This window comes from Eleutherodactylus coqui, unplaced genomic scaffold, assembly GCF_035609145.1.
Source record: "Eleutherodactylus coqui strain aEleCoq1 unplaced genomic scaffold, aEleCoq1.hap1 HAP1_SCAFFOLD_739, whole genome shotgun sequence".
Taxonomy (NCBI): Eukaryota; Metazoa; Chordata; class Amphibia; order Anura; family Eleutherodactylidae; genus Eleutherodactylus; species Eleutherodactylus coqui.
The window spans coordinates 17,501-23,201 of NW_027101821.1; positions in this window are offsets into that span (position 1 = coordinate 17,501).

Sequence of the window (5,701 nt, forward strand, 5' to 3'; positions counted from 1 at the left end):
CAAGGTGGCTTCGTACACCTCTTGAACGTTGCGGCCCGGCCGCTCGGAGAGAGCGGTGTCTACCCGGGCAGACAGCCTGTCGGCCCCGCGGCCTGGGCAGGCGGAGCAGGTACTCTTGCGCTCGGGGGCTCTGCTCGGCCCGGAGAGTTGTGTGCGGGGCGCCGTCGCCTCGCTGGAACCAGGGGCGTCGTGACGTTCGCAGCGCGCCTAGCCGCCGCCAGAACAGGCCAGAAAGGTTGAGCTGCATACGGATCTAAGCCGTTGCCCAAACTAACTCTGGCCCGTGTGACACAGCCGCGCGCGCGCTTTCCTACGACACTCGACCGCCGGGCTCCCTCGGCCTGGGAGGCACTCTCGGGGCGGGGGGCACCGCAGCCCCCCAAGGTGGCTTCGTACACCTCTTGAACGTGGCGCCCGGCCGCTCGGAGAGCGGGGTCTACCCGGGCAGACAGCCTGTTGGCCCCGCGGCCTGGACAGGCGGAGCGGGGACACTTGCGCTCGGGGGCTCTGCTCCAAGGAGCGAGAGCGGCCACTCTGCTCGGCCCGGAGAGTGGGGTGCGGGGCGCCGTCGCATCGCTGGAGCCAGGGGCGTCGTGCCGTGCGCGCACGCCTAGCCGCCGCCAGAACAGGCCGGAAAGGTTGAGCTGCATACGGATCTAAGCCGTTGCCCAAACTAACTCTGGCCCGTGTGACCGACACAGCCGCGCACGCGCTTTCCTACGACACTCGACCGCCGGGCTCCCTCGGCCTGGGAGGCACTCTCGGGGCGGGGGGCACCGCAGCCCCCCCAAGGTGGCTTCCGTACACCTCTTGAACGTTGGGGCCCGGCCGCTCGGAGAGCGGGGTCTACCCGGGCAGACAGCCTGTCGGCCCCGCGGCCTGGACAGGCGGAGCGGGGACTCTTGCGCTCGGGGGCTCTGCTCCAAGGAGCGAGAGCGGCCGCTCTGCACGGCCCGGAGAGCGGGGTGCGGGGCGCCGTCGCCTCGCTGGAACCAGGGGCGTCGTGACGTTCGCGCGCGCCTAGCCGCCGCCAGAACAGGCCGGAAAGGTTGAGCTGCATACGGATCTAAGCCGTTGCCCAAACTAACTCTGGCCCGTGTGACCGACACAGCCGCGCACGCGCTTTCCTACGACACTCGACCGCCAGGCTCCCCTCGGCCTGGGAGGCACTCTCGGGGCGGGGGGCACCGCAGCCCCCCAAGGTGGCTTCGTACACCTCTTGAACGTGGCGCCCGGCCGCTCGGAGAGCGGGGTCTACCCGGGCAGACAGCCTGTCGGCCCCGCGGCCTGGACAGGCGGAGCGGGGACACTTGCACTCGGGGGCTCTGCTCCAAGGAGCGAGAGCGGCCACTCTGCTCGGCCCGGAGAGTGGGGTGCGGGGCGCCGTCGCATCGCTGGAGCCAGGGGCGTCGTGCCGTGCGCGCACGCCTAGCCGCCGCCAGAACAGGCCGGAAAGGATGAGCTTCATACGGATCTAAGCCGTTGCCCAAACTACCTCTGGCCCCTGTGACCGACACAGCCGTGGCACGCGCTTTCCTACGACACTCGACCGCCGGGCTCCCTCGGCCTGGGAGGCACTCTCGGGGAGGGGGGCACCGCAGCCCCCCCAAGGTGGCTTCCGTACACCTCTTGAACGTTGGGGCCCGGCCGCTCGGAGAGCGGGGTCTACCCGGGCAGACAGCCCGTCGGCCCCGCGGCCTGGACAGGCGGAGCGGGGACAAGCCAAGGCTACCGGCGGGCGGGATCGACCGGGTAGCCGCCGTGGGGAACACAACTTGGACGTCTCGCGCCGTCGCGGACCACCGTCCTCCGTCTCTCTCTCCCTCTCTCGGAAGGGAGGCCGCCCGAGGCGCACGGGCCTCGGACGGCCAGGGGTGGAAGGGCTCCACCCCAAGGTGGCTTCCGTACACCTCTTGAACGTTGGGGCCCGGCCGCTCGGTGAGAGCGGGGTCTACCCGGGCAAACAGCCCGTCGGCCACGCGGCCTGGACAGGCGGAGCGGGGGCAAGCCAAGGCTACCGGCGGGCGGGATCGACCGGGTAGCCGCCGTGGGGAACACAACTTGGACGTCTCGCGCCGTCGCGGACCACCGTCCTCCGTCTCTCTCTCCCTCTCTCGGAAGGGAGGCCGCCCGAGGCGCACGGGCCTCGGACGGCCAGGGGTGGAAGGGCTCCACCCCAAGGTGGCTTCCGTACACCTCTTGAACGTTGGGGCCCGGCCGCTCGGTGAGAGCGGGGTCTACCCGGGCAAACAGCCCGTCGGCCACGCGGCCTGGACAGGCGGAGCGGGGGCAAGCCAAGGCTACCGGCGGGCGGGATCGACCGGGTAGCCGCCGTGGGGAACACAACTTGGACGTCTCGCGCCGTCGCGGACCACCGTCCTCCGTCTCTCTCTCCCTCTCTCGGAAGGGAGGCCGCCCGAGGCGCACGGGCCTCGGACGGCCAGGGGTGGAAGGGCTCCACCCCAAGGTGGCTTCCGTACACCTCTTGAACGTTGGGGCCCGGCCGCTCGGTGAGAGCAGGGTCTACCCGGGCAAACAGCCTGTCGGCCACGCGGCCTGGACAGGCGGAGTGGGGGCAAGCCAAGGCTACCGGCGGGCGGGATCGACCGGGTAGCCGCCGTGGGGAACACAACTTGGACGTCTCGCGCCGTCGCGGACCACCGTCCTCCGTCTCTCTCTCCCTCTCTCGGAAGGGAGGCCGCCCGAGGCGCACGGGCCTCGGACGGCCAGGGGTGGAAGGGCTCCACCCCAAGGTGGCTTCCGTACACCTCTTGAACGTTGGGGCCCGGCCGCTCGGTGAGAGCAGGGTCTACCCGGGCAAACAGCCTGTCGGCCACGCGGCCTGGACAGGCGGAGTGGGGGCAAGCCAAGGCTACCGGCGGGCGGGATCGACCGGGTAGCCGCCGTGGGGAACACAACTTGGACGTCTCGCGCCGTCGCGGACCACCGTCCTCCGTCTCTCTCTCCCTCTCTCGGAAGGGAGGCCGCCCGAGGCGCACGGGCCTCGGACGGCCAGGGGTGGAAGGGCTCCACCCCAAGGTGGCTTCCGTACACCTCTTGAACGTTGGGGCCCGGCCGCTCGGTGAGAGCGGGGTCTACCCGGGCAGACAGCCCGTCGGCCCCGCGGCCTGGACAGGCGGAGCGGGGACAAGCCAAGGCTACCGGCGGGCGGGATCGACCGGGTAGCCGCCGTGGGGAACACAACTTGGACGTCTCGCGCCGTCGCGGACCACCGTCCTCCGTCTCTCTCTCCCTCTCTCGGAAGGGAGGCCGCCCGAGGCGCACGGGCCTCGGACGGCCAGGGGTGGAAGGGCTCCACCCCAAGGTGGCTTCCGTACACCTCTTGAACGTTGGGGCCCGGCCGCTCGGTGAGAGCGGGGTCTACCCGGGCAAACAGCCCGTCGGCCACGCGGCCTGGACAGGCGGAGCGGGGGCAAGCCAAGGCTACCGGCGGGCGGGATCGACCGGGTAGCCGCCGTGGGGAACACAACTTGGACGTCTCGCGCCGTCGCGGACCACCGTCCTCCGTCTCTCTCTCCCTCTCTCGGAAGGGAGGCCGCCCGAGGCGCACGGGCCTCGGACGGCCAGGGGTGGAAGGGCTCCACCCCAAGGTGGCTTCCGTACACCTCTTGAACGTTGGGGCCCGGCCGCTCGGTGAGAGCAGGGTCTACCCGGGCAAACAGCCTGTCGGCCACGCGGCCTGGACAGGCGGAGTGGGGGCAAGCCAAGGCTACCGGCGGGCGGGATCGACCGGGTAGCCGCCGTGGGGAACACAACTTGGACGTCTCGCGCCGTCGCGGACCACCGTCCTCCGTCTCTCTCTCCCTCTCTCGGAAGGGAGGCCGCCCGAGGCGCACGGGCCTCGGACGGCCAGGGGTGGAAGGGATCCACCCCCCGCGGGAAGGGGACGCGCGGCGGCACCCGGACGCGGGAGCGTTGACCCGGGGGTCTTTACTCCGCCGAGGCGTAGCCCGGAGAAGGAGCGAGACCGGCCGGCGGGGGTGGAACACCCCCTCATGCCTCGCTCCTTCTGGGGATAAAGCGCGTCGTCCGCAGGCCGCCGTCCCCTATCCCCGCCCTGGACCGCCCGCATCGGCCGGAGCCCGAGGGGACAGGCGGGGGTCCTTCGCTTTCGGGAAAACCGTCACCAAACGTGGGGCCCGTGGCCCCGCTCTCGGCCGCCCTGAGGCGGGAGAGCCCGGATCGTTCTCTCTCTCGGCGTCGGCCCCACCGACGCCGTCGCACGGTGGCCTGGGAAAGGGCTGCACCCCCTGCGCCACGCTTCTCCCCCGGAGTACTCCCCCCGCAGGGGGCTCCGCGGGGTGTCCCGACGCGCAGAGTCGCTCGCCTTCTTCCGCGGGGGACGGGAGGGACGCCCACGCGCGTCCCTTCCCCATCCTCGAGAGCCGTACGCGCCGAGGGTGAACCCGCTCGCCGGGGCGCCGGGGAGCAGGGCCCTTGTGGTCCTTCCCCGGACATGGGCGCGGCGAGGGTCCCCCGGCCGCGACGGCTCTCCCGTTGACCCACTCTCTCGCCTTGGGTGGTGGTGATGGAGGCGGCTGCCTACGCCTCAGCCCGGCATCTCGGAGGGGGGTCGCCCGGGCAGCCAGCCAGCCAGCCTGTTGGCCCCGCGGCCTGCACAGGCGGAGTGGGGACACTTGCGCTCTATGACTCTGCTCCCAGGGAGGTGGCAGAGGGGCGGCCGCGGTGCTTTGACTTTGAGCGGTCCCCACTCCAGCACTCTGAGAAATAGTCACTTTGTCAAAGACCGCACACCGCTCGTTCCCTTATATGCAAAAAAGGTGTTCGTCCTGACGTTTTGCGAGCCCTTATTTTACCGTCGTCGGCGCTATCAGGGGAAACAGGCCCGCTCCTTCCGCCTTCATGGAACCGTAGCTCGGCCCCGAGGGCCCAGGATTACCCTCATACCGGTTCTCACGACATGCGTCGACACTCGGCTCGGCCCCGGCAGCCGCAGCTCCCGCCGGCCCGGCCAGCCGGGTCCGCACCCCTGGCCGGCGCCTGGAGCGTCTGGACTTTGTCGTTTTCTCTCCAAGACTCGTCTCTGCCAACTGCCGTGGACTTCGGCGGGGGCTGCCGCGGGCTGTGCCCGGCCTCTTGGGGGTCCCGCCTGCCCGCGCAGGCAGCTAGGACAGGGTTATCAGCGCTCTCAGGGGGGCCTCCGCAGACCCCCCACAGGTGGCTTCGTACACCTCTTGAACGTGGCGCCCGGCCGCTCGGTGAGAGCGGGGTCTTCCCAGGCAAGCCGCCTGTGGGCCCCGCGGCCTGGACAGGCGGAGCGGAGACAAGCCCAGGCTACCGGTAGGATCGACCGGCTGGCAGTCGTGGTGGAGCAACGGGGACGCCTCGCGCCGCCGCGGGCCGCCGTCCTCCGTCTCTCTCCCACTCTCGGAGGCAGGCCGCCCGAGGCCAACGGGCCTCGGACGGCGTGGGGTGGAAGGGCTCCACCCCAGGGGAAGAAAACACGCCCGCGCGCGTTTGCACAGTCTGCCCCGGCCCGGCATCTCGGAGGGGGGTCGCCCGGGCAGCCAGCCAGCCTGTCGGCCCCGCGGCCTGCACAGGCGGAGTGGGGACCCTCGCGCTCGATGACTCTGCTCCCAGGGAGGTGGCAGAGGGGCGGCCGCGGTGCTTTGACTTTGAGCGGTCCCCACTCCGCACATTGAGAAATAGTCACTTTGTC